The sequence below is a fragment of the Prionailurus bengalensis genome, chromosome B4, assembly GCF_016509475.1.
Source record: "Prionailurus bengalensis isolate Pbe53 chromosome B4, Fcat_Pben_1.1_paternal_pri, whole genome shotgun sequence".
Lineage (NCBI taxonomy): Eukaryota > Metazoa > Chordata > Mammalia > Carnivora > Felidae > Prionailurus > Prionailurus bengalensis.
Genome location: NC_057358.1, coordinates 28,997,855 through 29,015,331, shown reverse-complemented (window position 1 = coordinate 29,015,331; position 17,477 = coordinate 28,997,855). Strand labels below are relative to the sequence as shown.

Here is a 17,477-nt window from a genome sequence, read left to right as displayed (position 1 = left end):
CTCAAATTCTGTGTCTCCCTCTGCCCATCCCCCCACTTGCTCTCTCTCTCTCTCTCTCTCTCTGTCTTTCTCTCAAAAATAAATAAACATTAAAAATAAATAAATAAGAATCCAGGCTCATTCAGATATGTAGCCGGAAACGGGAGAAACAGACCCTCGAAAAGGATCTCAGAAACCCCAGGGACTCCGGCTGCATTTTAGGAAGCTCTCCCCTGAAGGGAGGCCCACCCCTGGAGGAGGGGGTAGATCACTAGGGCCTAGGGCTGTTAGGAGAATGGGTGGATATGTAAACTAAGTCACACTGTGTTGGGAAGGAGAGAGGAGAAAATAGATTCTGTCAGGAAGAGGAGAGGACAACCAGCCACGCCCCCTACAAACTTTTCTCCAGAACACATCGAGAACAAGGTTTGGTTGTTTGTTTCTGTTTCCCAATTGTGGTTAAATACGCACAACATGCACTTTTCCATTTTAACCATTTTTAAGCATACAGGCATCAAGTACACTTCCACTGTTGTGCAACTGTCCCCACCACCTATCCACAGAACTCTTCATCTTGCAAAACTGAAACTCTGTCCCCATTAAGCAACCCTCCATTCCCCGTTTCCCCTGGCCCCTGACAGCCACCACTCCACTTTCTGTCTCTAAGAGTTTCATGACTCTGAGTACCTCGCATAAGTGGAATCGCACAGCATTTGTCCATTTATACCTAACTTATGTCACTTAGCGTAATGTCCTCCAGGTTCATCCACGCTGTAACATGTGTCAGAATTTCCTTCTTTTTCAAAGCTGAAGAATATTCCATTTATGCACGTATATTTAGTTTATCCATCCTGGTGATGGGCAATTGGGTTATTTCCACCTTTTGGTTATTGTAAATAATGCTATTATGAACATGGGCCTACAAATAGGTGTTCAAGTCCCTGCTTTCAATATTTTGGGGCAGACACCCAGGAGTGGAATTGCTGGATCCTACTATAATTCTATTTTTAACTTTTTGAGAAACAGTCATACTGTTTTCCATAGTGTCTGTACCATTTTACATTCGCACTGACAGCGCACAAGGGTCTCAATTTCTCCACATTTTCACCAATACTTGTTATATATTTATAAATTCCTAATAAGTATGAGGTGGTCAGAGTAATCTTTTAAAAACATAAACCAGATCATGTCATTTTCCTGGTAAAACCACAATGCCTTTCGGCTATCTTGTAAAAGTGAAACTCCTTGTTATGAGTGCTGAGAAGGCCTTGTGGATCTGGCCCCATCCTCTTCTCCAACCTCCTCTCCTACACTGTCCCCTTGCTCACTGTCCTCTAGCCCATGAACTTTCTGGTTTATTATTATTATTATTACTATCATCAATGTTTATTTATTTTTGAGAGACAGAGAGAGGCAGAGCACAAGTGGGGGAGGGGCAGAGAGAGAAGGAGACACAGAATCCGAAGCAGGCTCCAGGCTTTGAGCTGTCAGCACAGAGCCCGACCCCGGGCTCGAACTCTCGGACCATGAGATCATGACCTGAGCCACAGTCAGAAGCTTAACCGACTGAACCACCCAGATGCCCCCCTTCCTGTTTTTCAAACATGCCAAGGCGTTTCCACCTCTCAGCCTTTGCACAGCCTCTTCCCTCTGCCTGGAAACCCCTAGAAACCCCGACCCTTCCCAAGGCTGGCCCTCTCCCCCTCACTCAGGTCTGAGCTTAAATATAGGTATTTCCTGAGTGCTGCTCCCAATCACTTGTATCAGACATTTCACAAGTGTTTCTTAAGCATCTACTATATGACAGGCCCTATTCTAACTGCTGGGGGTATAGGGTGGACAAAACACTAAAATCCCTACCCTTATGAGACTTCTATTCTGGTGACTGTCTACAAGGTGTTAATCACCACTGCAATCGTCTTGTTCATCTTTTCAATGTTTATTTTATTGGCTGGTCATTTTGGCATCATTTATAAAGCAAAAGTTGGAAACAACCCAAATGCCTGACAGTGGGAACTAGTTTAAAAATGTATCATTCATCTTTAATAATATAAAGTCATACGTCTGTTTTAAAGAATGAGTAGACCTATACATACTGCCATGAAAAGGCAGCCACAATATACTTACATGGGACACATGGATGTACGCCTTCTGAGTTCCCTCTGCACCAGCCTCCTCTCAGACCCTCAGCTTCCTCTTCACCTCAGCACATGGTTCTACCATCTGGGCCCAACACATGGGCCCAATCCCTGGGCCTGGGAGAACAAGGCTGTATCCTCTTGCTGCCTCTACATAAACAGGCCAAACACTTGCCCAGAGTTTACCTGCTCCTGCGACTTCTGCCCTTGGATGAGACCACACGGCAGGGCATGGGCTCTGACATCCTAAGTGGCCACACAAGAGGACAGGTGAGGCAACATGGAAATGTGGGAGTTAACACCCCCGGGAGACTTTTGCCTTTACTGAGTATTTCAAAAAGCTTTTCTTCATATGGCTTACATCTCTCCATATTTATCATATTAGAAATTAAAAGTGAAAAAACATTTAAGTATTTATTAATTGATTTTAAACATCAGCAAACACTCATTGTATGCAAACATAAATAGCATATTTTATATGAAAACAAAATATATTTTCCAGAACAAAAAAATTAAGCCAGAAAAGTGGTATTGCTTTACACTTTAGCAGGTCTCTTACCAGAAAGCTCAATTCTCATATCTGCTTCTGCATTCAATCTGTTGCAGTATCTTACTTTTTTATTATTTAAAGAAACTTTTTTTTAATGCTTTTATTTTGAGACAGAGAGAGACAGAGCATGAGCAGGGGAGGGGCAGAGAGAGGGAGACACAGAATCCGAAGCAGGCTCCAGGCTCTGAACTGTCGGCACAGAGTCCAATGTGGGGCTCGAACCCACAGACTGTGAGATCATGACCTGAGCCAAAGTCGGAAGCTTAACTGAAGTCGGAAGCTTAACAGGTGTCCCTGTTGCAGTATCTCGTTTTGGTTTAAGTTCATGAAGATAATCTGGCTGCAGATGTGCAATTGGAAAAAGCAGACATAGCATTTTCAGATAACTGGAAATTCTTCTTTGATACTGCACCAAAACTTGACAAGTATTAGTTTCTGAAAGGTTAACTGCAACATGGAATCTGAAACCGCATCAATAAACTCTCTGCACTCCATTATATTAAAACACATTGTTCATTTGTACTTTGGGTGGATATTTCACCCAAGTGTAATACTGATCTTACAGACACCTGAAAGGGTCTTGGGGATTCTCAAAAGTCCATGGACCACACTTTGAGAAGTGATGATTTATTTATTTACTTGTTGATAGTTTGTTCTTCCCAATCCTACCCTCCAGAAAGTCAGCTTCACAGGAGTGGGAACACTGTTCATCTTCAATCCCTTGAACCTAGAACTGTACTCAATAGTCACTAGTTCAATGAATGCACCTCAGTGATTCTTTAAGAGAGGCATCCCATAAAGTTATCTTATCACCTTACAGGGATGGCTCATGGTTCTACATGACTTGAGACTACATTAAATTATTTCCCCAGGATTTAAAAAATTGATGTCATAAAGACAAATTAATTTAAAACTAACTAGCTTTAAAATTCACAAATTTTGCCCTTAAGAAACAGATTGTGACTTTCAATAATAAATATTTATTTCCATAAACATTAAATAAAATACAGTATAATACAATGTCAAGTACCCTTTAAGAAATATGTGGTACAAAATTCTACATATGGGGTCTATCTAACCAATGCTTTATGAAGGAATTCTTCCTTCTTTACAGGAAGTATGCAGAAAGAAGAGTAAATGAGATTAGGCTAAAAGAATGTTGTAAGAAAAAGATGAAAACAAAATAAGAAAAAGTTACATGGCATCTTTTAAGAATATTCATAAAAGCTCTGGTATTTCCTGGAAGTTAGAAATGAAGAGTCTCAGGCCCCACCAGACCTACTGTGCAGATGATGTTTTCCAAATATAGCCGTACAATATGTTCCATTCCACATGTTGTGAAGTTGACCCTTCTCCCATCAAGTGATGGGGGCAAAGTCTCTTCCCCTTAAAAATGGGAATACCTTTTGGACTGACTCAACCAATAGATTATGGTAGAAGTGACACTAGGTGACTTCTGAGATTACATCATAAAAACGCCATGCACTTCCACCTTGCTTTCTTGGGCCACTTGGTGAAACCCAGCCACTATGCTGAAGGGAGCCACGCATACACTTGGAAGGGATACATGTGAGCTTCTGGTCAAGAGCCTCATCTAGGGTCTCATTCAACAGACAGCATTAACCACTAGACTGTGTGAGTAAATATTCAGATGATTTCAGTTCCCAGCTGTTAAGTTATCCTCAGTTATCCAACTTTCCCATCTAAGCATGTATGGGGACAAGCTTTCCCTACCAGGCCCTGTTCAAATTGCAGGTTTGTGAGCAAAATAAATGAGTAATCACTTAATGGCTGTTTTAAGCCACTAATTTGGGATGATCTGCTGTCCAACAGATAACGAGAACACCCACTGAATCAGTATCTGCATTTTAACACAATCCTTCAATAATTCATATGCACATTTCGAATGTGGGAAGTATTGTGCTCGCTTTGGCAGCACATATACTAAAATGTGGGAAGTATTGATTTTTTAAAAGTTTTTATTTAGACAGAAAGAGAGGGAGAGAGAGAAAGAGAGAGAATGCAATCAAGGGAGGGGCAGAGAGAGAGGGAGAGAATCTGAGTTGACAGTGTAGAGCCCAATGTGGGGCTCGAGCCCAGGCACTGTGAGATCATGACCTGAGCTGAAATCAAGAGTTGGCACTCAACCAACTGAGCCACCAGGCACCCCAAGAAGTATTGATTTAAAGTAAAATTTTGTGACATGTAATTCTCCTACTGCCTTTAACGACACTGATTGCAAATTATGAAAAACTTCATACTGAGTTAAAATTGTATTTACAGTAATTATTCCCAGAAAGCTAGATGTGCTGTGTTCTCTAGGTGTTAAAACTTGTCCAGATCATGGGTCTGACTCACAGTTGGAGGGTATTTTCTCCATGAGAGATGGAGAAAACTGGCTAAGTAATCGAGGCAAGTCAAAAGATTTTAGAAGCCAAGATTCCTGAAATGTTGTAAAGATGAGGACTGAGGATGTGTGACTGTCTAGCAAACTTACTCATGTCAAGTGCAGTAATCATTTTAATAGCAGGTGGCTTAAAACTTTTAAAAACAGATGGTGTCATGCTACCAAAATGAAATGCAGATGAACATTATGCAGGTGTTTGCTATTGTTAAAGCATAACAACAAAACTGTAATTCATCGCATTCTCTGGGGGCAGGTTTTAAAAGTGTGTTAGCTAAAGGCCTATGGTTTCCTAAAGCAGTGTAGAGGATAGCTTTCATTCCTACTCATGCATGTGGTTAATATCACCATGGTTAAGTTCTTTGTTCAATGAAGTTGAACATTTCACTCATAGTGCTCTAAATTCTAAGTCAATCCAAATCACAAAGATCCATGAATAATAATCATCAGCTGTCACATGATGTCAAACAATTGGGTATTTGGGAACATCTAAATTTTTAAATTCGTTTTTCCAGTTTCCAACCAGATATTTGGCATCCTGTGACCACAGCCAGGTCATTTAGCATTGCCTCCTATCCCTATCAAACTCACCTGCGTTTAGACTATTCCTGCAAAGAATAGCCCTGCAGCTGCTGTTACATTAATGTGCAGCTTGCTTTATTCCTTTTCCAGTTATAAACAATAACTCATTAGTAAGGGTTCTTGGTTGCAAACAACAGAAACACATTCTGGCTAATGTAAGCAGAAAAGGATTTATTGGAAAACTAATAGGGGCTCATGAACACACTAGGGGGAGGAGTTCCAGGCTTGAGAAAGGGCAGGGGTCAAAGAAGTCCCAGCCCCACCCACTTCCGCACCTACAGTGCTACCACCACAGGGAGACTATCCTCCAAAAGATCTAGCGGCCTCCTAGGTCAAAGTCCTCCTGGCTTCTGTAAGAGAGAGGTGGATGTGAGATGGGCAAGCTAAAATTTCCCCTTCTGCTGAGATTCCTCACTGAGGAAGAAATACTATTTCCCATAAGAAAACTGGGATGTTATAAGGAAATAGGATGATGTTGGGCATCCAAAACCCTCTATACATCTGCTATAAATAATGTGTAAGACTTGTTTACATTATGAAATAATGCATGTTCATTGTGGGAATATATAGTATTGGTTTTTTTTTTTAATTTTTTTTCAATGTTTTATTTATTTTTTGGGACAGAGAGAGACAGAGCATGAACGGGGGAGGGGCAGAGAGAGAGGGAGACACAGAATCTGAAACAGGCTCCAGGCTCTGAGCCATCAGCCCAGAGCCTGACGCGGGGCTCGAACTCACGTACCGTGAGATCGTGACCTGGCTGAAGTCGGAGGCTTAACCGACTGCGCCACCCAGGCGCCGCTATAGTATTGGTTTTTTAATGTTTATTTGAGAGAGAAAGTGTGTGTGAGCAGGGGAGGGGCAGAGAGAGAGAGAGAGAGAGAGAGAATCCCAAGCAGGCCCCTCGGGGTCAGCCTAGAGCCCAAAGTGAGGCTCTATTTCATGAACTGTGAGATCATGACCTGAGCTGAAATCAGGAATCAGATGCTCAGCCCACTGAGCCACCCAGGCACCCCTATAGTATTTTCTTTCTATATATTTTTTTCTAAAATTGGAATTATATTGAATGTACTATTTATAACCAACTTTTTTCTCCCAACACATTGTGATTATTTTCCATGTAATTAAACTATTCATCTGCTTTTCAATTGGTTTTCAGTGTTGGCATAGTATTTCTTCTCTGTATGTATTTTAATCACTTAGGCAATTTTTACTTTACCTTTTACTATTGTAAATAATGCTGAACTGAACATATACTTCTCTTTTTTTCTCTTTTGCTTAAGTATGTTGAAGGCTTACCATATATCAGGTAATATGCTAAGGTGCTTCGTGTGCATTTCCTTGTTTACTCCCCACAATGCCCTGTGTGGTAAATCCCATTATTATCACCATTTTCCAGATGAGGAACATGCTGCTTAGAGGCTATAAAGAATGTGCCTAAAATGACATGGACACTGAGGGACACTAATTACTGTGAAGGTCACACAGCCAGCAGAAGCAGAACCAGCCTGCAAAGCTACATATAGCTCAGGCTCTGAACTTCTTAAGTTCCTTCTTATGTAGCAGTCGTTGGATAATCCACAAATAGTTCCTTAGGATAATAAAGAAATCAAGAGAGGTGGCATTGAGGGAGTAAAGGCCTTTGATACATATTATGAGCTGCTCTCCTAAGAGCACCAATTTTATACAACCCCAGAAATCAATTAAAGGCCTATTTTCCCACACTCTCGGGAAGGGCCTAGATGGAATACCTGCTAGGTATTACCTTTATTAGAGAACCTTTGTAAATCTACCTGGTAGGAAAAAAGGTACCTTGGTTTTTACATTTTGCATGTTTTGTATTATATGATAATGCTACCTATGATTTATGATGTTTTATTATGTGTCAGTCAAATGTAAGCCCCAAGAAGGTAAAGATTATGTCTGTTTTGTTTATTGCTGTATCCCCAGCACCTAACAGAGTGCTTGGGACACAGCAGTCACGTGATAAAAATTTTCAGAGTAGAATAAATAAGGGAATGTGCCAGGCATTGAGTTTAGCACTTTATGTGGGTTATCTCAATCTCATAACACTCTATGCTTTAGCTAGTATTGACACCATTAATACTTTCACTAGTATGTCTGATGCAGTAGGAACTGCCAATGCCTTGCTTTGAACCTCAGGTTCAGCTGTTCTAAAGTAGGACTGCCCATCTCCCTCGGTCTTTCCCCAGATGGATTCCTTGTACAATACATGAGCTATATTTTAGGTCGAATCACCCTGAAATCATTCCAAACTTGGTGAAAATATGCCCATCCACTTTCCATGAAGTAGTAATGGAAACTTAATTTTTTAGGAGTCTTTTGCTTTTTTTATTAGTTAGAAAAGGTCCATTTTTTATTTTTAAAATTTTTTAAATGTTTTATTTATATTTGACAGAGAGACAAAGCAGGAGCAGGAAGGGGCAGAGAGAGATGGAGACAGAATCTGAAGCAGGCTCCAGGCTTTGAGCTGTCAGCACAGAGCCTGACATGGGGTTTGAACTCACCAACCATGAGATCATGACCTGAGCTGAAGTTGTTTGCTTAACCGACTGAGCCACCCAGGAGCCCCAGAAAAGGTCCATTTTTTTAATTTAGCTTTATGATTCTGTGTTTGTGCCTTCAACACTTTCATAATGATTTTCTGCTCCTCGATCAGAAAAGCACTCTTGATCCTGTCCTGGAGACATTTAGTAACCACGGAAGCGCCACAGGCCTGGAGGACACGTTTTTTTGGTTTTAGACAGTCTCATAAACACTTCAGATCTCATTGTACAAACCCCTTGAAGTTGGCCTGGGCACATGCCACATGTGGATTTTGTGTACTGTCCCCACTCTTCTTGTTTTAAAGAGAAACAATTCTAATACCAGGGGCTCAGGGCAGCCTAGTTTTGCTAGAGGTTGTATTTGTAAAATCGCCTACAATGGTATGTCAAATGTGGGACCATTTGAATGCCTCTAGATACTATCCCTAAAAGGGAAAAAACAGAAACCTAATTTTATTTATAGAAGTTGGAAAGAACTCTCCATGTCTTAAAAACATTAGCCCTAATCCTCTGTCATCCTTTGTCATATAGTTTGCAAATACCTTCCAATATTTTTATTTGCCTTTTAGTTTTATTTACGGTATTTTTTTACTTGTAAATATGTTCCCTTTTTTGTAGCAAAATCTATCTGTCTTCCCCTTTATGATTTCTTTCTTTGCTGTTATGCATAAAAGTCTTTTCTACTTTAAGTAGGCTAGTAATCATATATAATAACCATTTTCTTGATGGAATTATCTGGATATAGAATAAAAACTCTGGCTTTCCAATGCAAAATCAAGCTGGTGGTGCACAGAATCCCTCTATTTCCATGTAATGGCATGAGATTAGCTTTGAAACTGCTCCAGGGCAATCTAACTCACTCAAGGGCCTGGGATGTCAAAGTTCTCTACTCTGGAAGAGAAGATGGGAGCATCAGTTTTGTTTCCTCTCCAGATCCTACAGACTGGTTATATGCTCTCCAAAGAGCATCTATCATCACAAGCACTACTTCAGTTCCTTGGAATCAATAACTTTGGGTATGTTAAAAAAGAAACATTAGGATTTCCAAAATGGAGCCACTTGTGCTAAACCCCACATCAGCAAGCCAAGAGAGGTTAATACCTAAACTAAGTGCAGTTTCAGCCCCTCCTAAGATGTAATCTTAACCAGTCAGTCTGAAATGTCCTAATCAGCACTAGTGAGGTAATCCTAGTGACTTTGACTTTGCTTGAAACAATCCATTCTTTTCCCCCTTCTGCCTATAAAAGCCTTCCATATTGTAGAGCTCCTTGGAGGTCCTTTCTATTTGCTAAATGGGATTCATGAATCATTGAAAAAAGCCAATTAGATCTTCAAACTTACTCAGTTGATTTTTTTAGCACTGTAGGAAATGAGAAGGGATGTCTGTATGTACATGTGTATATTCATACAATTTTCCTTATAAAGCTCAAAGGACTGAACAACAACAATAAAAATTAAATAGCATTAAAACAGTTCTCTATAATAGTGGAAAGTTAAATAAGGAAGAGGAAAAAAAAACTCAACCAAATGTAATGTGTGAAAACGGAATTTTCTATGCACGAGTGAGAATTGCTTAGGATGAATGAATTTGTACCATACAATGAGTTAACTGGTAACAAACAGTGAATTCCAGGTATTCACTGAATTCCAATGAATTCCAAGTAAAGGCCCCTGCTTCCAGTCCTGTAAGAGAAAACCTGGAGCCTGAAGATGGTGGCCAAGGAAGACCATGACTGAACTCAACTTCCCCCACAGATACCAAATCTATAGCTACAAAAGGGATTCCCTCTAAAAGAGAACAGAAACCTAGCTGAACAGCTCTCTCCATAATGAAGGATAAAGGGGCCACACTGAGAAAGGAAGGAGAGGCAGAAATACAATCTCACCAAAAACTTCATTCCCCACACAACATGCAGCAACCCATACACAACAGGGAGGGATCTCACAGGTCTGGAGTCTCTCCCTGAGAAGTGAGAGGTTTATGCCCCATATCAAGCACTCCAACCCTAAGGATCTGCCCCAGAGAGATAAGACCCCCAAAACATTGACTCTGAAAATCAAAGAGGCTTATATCCGGGGAAACTGGGGGGCTGTGGGAATCTGAGATATTTCCTATGAGGGGCTCACATGCAGACTTACTCATCCCAGGAACCAGCACAAAGATAGAAATTTGAGAGGTGACTGGATTACATGGGAAGGACACTCATTTGCTAACCTTAAAGCATCTGCCAGAGGGGCCAGGGATGAGTTGAGACATTCTTTGGGGATGGAGGCACCAGCTAGTGCCATTTTTGCACTCTCCCTCTATTTTGCTAGTACAGGCAAATATGTGTGGACACAGCCTCACTAAAGCCACCAACGAGCTGCACGCCCAGCATTCCCACATCTCCCTAAACCTGTGGACATGTATGGCCCTCGTCACACTCATGCAGCTTTCCCCAAGCCTGTGTGTGAGTGCAGTCTAAACAGGGGGTGTCTCTTGATGGTCTGGCCCTGGCAGCCTGAGTAACTTGTGTCTCTGAGTCCCAAAAGACTATAACAATTGGAAAGTTAGTTCTGGGCAGGCTATAGCAGCCAGGGCACTGCACAGATAGCAAACTGAAATGCACTCTCAGTGTACCTGAGAAAAAGGCCCATCTACTTGTCCTGGAGCTTCAATCAGAGGGATAGCCTTCAACTTTGCCCCACTTTAGAGGTTACAGAGGCACTTTGAGGGAACATAGCAGGGAAACACCATCTTTGAGCCCTTCCTTGGTCTCACCACAGCTTGCTGGTACCTCACAAAAAGGAATTTATACACCAATCTGAAGCTGATTTTTGCAACACGGTTGATGATGATGATGATGATGATGATGATTATTCTAGAGGTCTGTATATATTTGCATACCTTATTTTTATTTTTTTAATGTCTTTTTTTAAATGTTTTTATTTATTTTCAAGGGAGAGAGAGAGAGAGAGAGAGAGAGAATGCAAGCGGAGGAGGGCCAGGGGGTGGGCAGAGGGTCCAATGTGGGCTCTGTGCTGACAGCAGAGAGCCCTATGTGGGGCTCAAACTCATGAACTGCGAGATCATGACCTGAGCTGAATTCAGACACTCAACTGACTGAGCCACCCAGGAGCCCCTGTCTTTTTTTTTTTTTTTTTTTTTAAGAGAGTCACTTCAGATCCAAGGACACACACACAAACTGAAAATAAAGGGATGGAAAAAGATATATCATGCAAGAAAGCTGGTGTAGCTACACTTATATCAGAAAAAATAGACCTTAAAACAAAGACTGTAATAAAATACAGGGAAGGGTATTACATAATCATAAAAGAATCAATCTAGCAAGGAAATACAACATTTATAAATATGTGTGTACCCAACATAGGAGCACTAAATATATAGAGCAAATATTAACAGATCTAAAGGGAGAATACACCAATACAATAGTAGAGGACTTTAATACCTCACCTTCATTACTGGGATAGACTACCCAGACATAAATTCAATAAGGAAACATCAACCTTAAAAGACACATTAGACCAGATGGATTTAATACATATATACAGAACATTTTATCCAAAAGCAGCAGAATACACATTCTTCTCAAGTGCATGTGAAATATTCTCTGAAATAGATCATATGTGAGGCCATAAAACAAACCTCAATAAACTTAAGAAGACTGACATTATATCAAATATCTTCCCTGACCACAAGAGTGTGAAACCAGGAATCAATTACAAGAAGAAAACTAAACAAAATCACAAAATGTGGAGATTAAACAACACACCACTGGACAGCCAATGAGTCAATGAAGAAATCAAAGGAGAAATTAAAAAAAAACCTTGAGACAAATGAAAATGGAAATACAACAATCCAAAACCTGTAAGATTTAGCAAAAGCAGTCCTAAGAGGAAAGTTCATAGTGATACAGACATTGCTCAGGAAATGAGAAAAATATCAAATAAACATTTAACCTTACACTCAAAGGAACTAGAAAATGAAGAACAAATGGAGCCCAACATCAGGAGAAGGAAAGACATAATAAAGATATGAGCAGAAATAAATGAAATAGAGACTAAAAAAACAATAGAAAAGATTAATGAAACTAAGAGCTGGCTCTTTGAAAAGATAAACATAACTGACAAACCTTTAGCTAGATTCACCAAGAAAAAAAGAGACAAGTTCAAATAAACACAAGGAGAAATTAAAGAGAAGTAATAGTTGACATCACAGAAATACAAAAGATCGTAAGAGACTACTATGCACAATTATATGCCAGCAAACTCAATAACAAAGAAGAAATGGATAAATTTGTAGAAACATACAATATTCCAAGACTGAATAGATGAATTAGTAGTACAGAGATTGAATCAGTAATCAAAAACCTCCCAACAAACAGAAGTCCAGGACCAGATGGCTTCACTGGTGAATTCTATCAAACACTCAAAGGAGATTTAATACCTGTCCTTCTCAAACTCTACCAAAAATTGAAGAGGAATGAAGGCTTCCATACTCATTTTATAAGGCCATTTTAATTACCTTGATACCAAACCCAGACAAGGCCACCACTACAAAGAAGTACAGGTCAATATCCCTGATGAGCACAGATGAAAAAATCTTAACAAAATAGTAGTAAACTTAATCCAATAATACATTAAAAGGATTATACACCATGATCAAGTAGGATTTATTCCAGGGATGCAAGGATTGATCAATATCCACAAATCAATCAACATGATACATCACGTTAACAAAATGAAGGATAAAAATCATATGATCATCTCAATAGATACATAAAAAACATTTGACAAACTTCAACATCCATTTATGATAAAGATTCCCAGCAAAGTGGGTTTACAAGGAATGCACCTCAACATGATAGAGGCCATATATGACAGGCCCACAACTAACATCATAAGCAATGATAAGAAGCTGAAAGCTTTCCAAGACCAAGAATAAGACAAGGGTGCTCACTCTTGTCACGTTTATTCAGACAGTATTGGACGTCCTAGTCATAGCAATTAGGCAAGAGAAAGAAAAAAAAAGGCATCCAAATTGGAAAGAAAGAAGTAAAATTGTCACTATATGCATATGACATAATACTATATGCATAGAAAACCCTAAAGACTCCACCAAAAAAAACTGTTAGAACTAATAAATGAATTCAATAAAGTTGCAGGAAACAAATATACAAAAATGTGCTGCATTTCGATACACTAATAACAAATTAGCAGAAAGAGAAATTAAGAAAACAAACCCATTTATAATTGTATCAAAAAGAATTAAATACCTAGGAATAAATTTAACCAAAGAAGTGAAAGACTTGTATACTGAAAACTATAAGACACTGATGAAAGAAATTGAAGAAGACAAAAAATGTAAAGATATTCGACACTTATGGGTTGGAAGAATTAACATTCTTAAAATGTCCATACTACCCAAAGCAATCTATGGATTCCATAAAATCTCTACTAAAATTCCAATAGCATTTTGTTATTGGAACTAGAACTAGAATAATTCTAAAATTTGTATGGAACACAAATAACCCTGAATAGCCAAAGCAATCTTGAGAAAGAAGAACAAAGCTGAAGGTATCATGCTCCCTGATTTCAAAGTATACCACAAAGCTACAGTAACCAAAACAGTATTGTATTGGCATAAAAACAGACATATAGATCAATAGAACAGAATAGAAAGCCAGAAAAAACCCACACATATATCATAAGTTAACTTACCATAAAGGAGCCAAGAATGTACAGTGGGGATAAGATAATCAAGAAATCATGTTAGGGAAATTGGACAGCCACATGCAAAAGAATGATATGCCATATACAAAGGTTAACTCAAAATGGATCAAAGACTTCAATGTAAGACCTGAAATCATAGAACTCCTAGAAGAAAAAATAGGTAGCAAGCTCTTTGACATTGGTCTTGGTGTTAACTTCTTGGATCTGACCCCATAAGCAAAGACAACAAAAGCAAAAATAAACAATTGGAACTATAAAAAGTGTCAGGAGCACCTGGGTGGCTCAGTCAGTTAAGTGTCCAACTCTTGATCTCAGCTCAGGTCTTGATCTCAGGGTAGTGAGCTTAAGCCCTGCACTGGGCTCTGTGCTGGGCGTTAAACCTACTTAAAACAAAAAACTAAAAAGAAACTAAAAAGCTCTGTACACCAAAGGAAACCATCAACAAAATGAAAAGGCAAACTACTGAATGGTAGAAAATATTTGCAAATCATACATCTGATAAGGGGTTAATATCCAACACATATAAAGAACTCAAACAACTCAATAGCAAAAAAAAAAAAAAATCCAATTTAAAAATGGGATAGGTTTTAACTAGACATTTTTTGAAAGAAGATATACAGATGGCCAGCAAACACATAGTGATATTCAATATCACTAATAATCAGGGAAATGCAAGTCAAAACCACAAGGAGGTATCACCTCACAACTGTCAGAATGGCTATTATCAAGAAAGCAATAAATAACAAGTGTTGGCAAAGATGTGGAAAAAAGGGAACCCTTGTGCACTGTTGGTGGGAATGTAAATTGGTGCAACCACTGTGGAAAACATTTCACATGTTCCTAAAAAAATTAATAACAGAGCTAACATATGATCTACCTATTTCACTTTTGAGTATCTGAAGAAAATGAAAACACTAATTTGGAGAGATTTATGCACCCCTAAGTTCACTGCAGCATTATTTGCAATAGCCAATGTAAATAATTTCAATGTACATTGATGGGTGAATGGGTAGGGAAGATGTAATATATATATATATATATATATATATATAAACTATATATATATATATAAACTATATATATACAAAAACATAATATATATTATTTTTTAGATGTAGCTAAAAATATTTTTATATTATTTGTTTATTTATATGTAAGTTTATAAATTATATAAAAATTTATTTATAAATAAATATATTCTATTATATATATTTATGTATAAATTTATTTACATTTATACATGTTTATGAATATATATTATATACATATAATATATATATGAGTTTTTCATCTATACAATGGATAGTAGTCCATTGTGTGTGTGTGTGTACACAATGGACTACACGCAATCATAAAAAAGAAGGAAATCTTGTCATTTGCAACAACATGTATGGACCATGAGGGTATTATGTCAACTGAAATAAGTCAGACAAAGAAAGTCATGTGATTTCATTTATATATGGGACCTGGTGGTTGGTTATCTAAGAAGAGAGAGTTGGGAAGTGGGTGAAATGGGTAAAGGGGGTCAATTGTATGCTGATGGACGGAAACTAGATTTATTGTGGTGATCACTTTGTAGTGTACACAAATATTAAATTATTACGTTGTACACCCCAAGCTAGTATAATGTTATATGCCAATTTTACCTCAATTAAAAAAAATAACCTGTAGCCTACAAGTAGATGGGAGCATATTTTAGGCTCACTTTGAGACACTGATCTCCCAAAATAACCAAATGAACTTTGTTTTGGATTCTACATTGAACACACTATCTGCATATAGTTATATCTTACAAAAATTATAGCAAAGGTTGTGCCATTCCTGGTGTTACGTAATTATCAAAAACACCTTCAGAACTTGTTGGAGCCACCATCTGTCATATTTGAAGACAAGGAGTTACAGCAGTAGTGTCAGGGTTGTGTGATGACAGGGTGGATTGGTAATTAGTCGCTAATTAGAATTTTCTGAAATATTAGGGTAATCATCACACGAAAACCCCACTCAACATTATATGTAAGTTAAAAATGCGGCAGGGTAGCTATTAACTTCTGAAAATAGTAGCAGGTAGAAGTACTTCAGTTGAAGGTAATCAATATTTCTATTACCTACTTAGGTTTTAGAGATTAAAACTTGATTTTTTTTAACGTTTATTTATTTTTGAGACAGAAAGAGACAGAGCATGAACGGGGGAGGGTCAGAGAGGGAGATACAGAATCCAAAACAGGCTCCAGGCCCTGAGCTGTCAGCACAGAGCCCGACGCGGGGCTTGAACTCACGGACCACGAGATCATGATCTGAGCCAAAGTCGGCCGCCAACCGACTGAGCCACCCAGGCGCCCCAAAACTTGATATTTTTTTATTGGGCTACATCAGTCTGGTGTTTATACCCAGGTTTATAAATCTATAAATTTAAAAATATTTTTCATTTTATTGTGAAGCTGCTGCTAATGAAAATTGGCTTTAATAAACATCATTTTGATATTGGACTTAGTCCTCTTTCTTTTTCACTTGGAGATTTTTTTTTTAGACTTTTCATCAGGGAGAGGTACTTAGGTAACCTACAAACATGAAGACATAAACAGATCTCAAAGACAAGTCATGTTGACCTTATTTGGACCTTAACTTCGTGGTGATTTATTTCAGATCTTTTAAACAATGAGTCAAAGGAAACTTGGCAAAATGATTCTTTTTTAACCTCAGATTACAATTGAAACCTCATTTGAACCACTAAAAAATTAGAGAAACAGCAAAGAACATAGCCAAATAATGTAGTCTAGACTTTACCTAGTTACAGAACGCTGTAATTACTGTATCTTAATTTAAGATTTAAATGTTTAATTTTGTAGAGAGATAGAGCAAGCAAGCAGGGGAGGGGCATAGAGAGAAAGAGAGAGAATCTCAAGCAGGCACCGCACTGCCAGTGCAGGGCTCGAACCCCTGAACCGTAAGATCATAACAAGCCGAAATCTAGAGTTGGATGCTCAACCGACTGAGCCACCCAGGTGCCCCAGGTATCTTCATTTAAGATTTAAATTTAGGGGTGCTTGCCAGTAGGTAGAGCATGTGACTCTTGATCTCAGGACTCTTGATCTCAGGGCATTGATATTACCTAAAAATTTTTTTTAATAAATAAGATAATATGCAGCTACTAGGTATTCAGTCTGTTCATGGATAAAAATAATACCTGATAGTTTCTTCTAGGGGCAGAAAGTTAGTTTTCTTCAAATTCAACACAGAAAATATTAAAACATGACAGAAGTCATATTTGACATTTTTACAGATTTTTTTTTTTTGCCTCATTCTGTAGGTTTGTTTTTTTTTTTTGTTTTTTTTTTTTGGTCATTTGCACATAAGACCATAAATATTACCTAATAATGGATCAACCCCAGTGTATTAGTTGTCTATTGCTCTTTAACAAATATCCCCCAAACTTAGTGACTTATAACAACAAAAATGTATGATCTCTCAGTTTCTGTGGATCAGGAATCTGGGTACAACTTAGTTGGCTGCCTCTAGCTCTAGGT

General features: G+C 38.4%; 1 pseudogene; it reads right to left on the bottom strand.

The window, feature by feature from the left end:
- Nucleotides 1–5,969: 5,969 nt before the first annotated feature.
- LOC122473557 lies at nucleotides 5,970–9,466 on the bottom strand (annotated as a pseudogene).
- Between the last annotated feature and the right edge of the window lie 8,011 nt (nucleotides 9,467–17,477).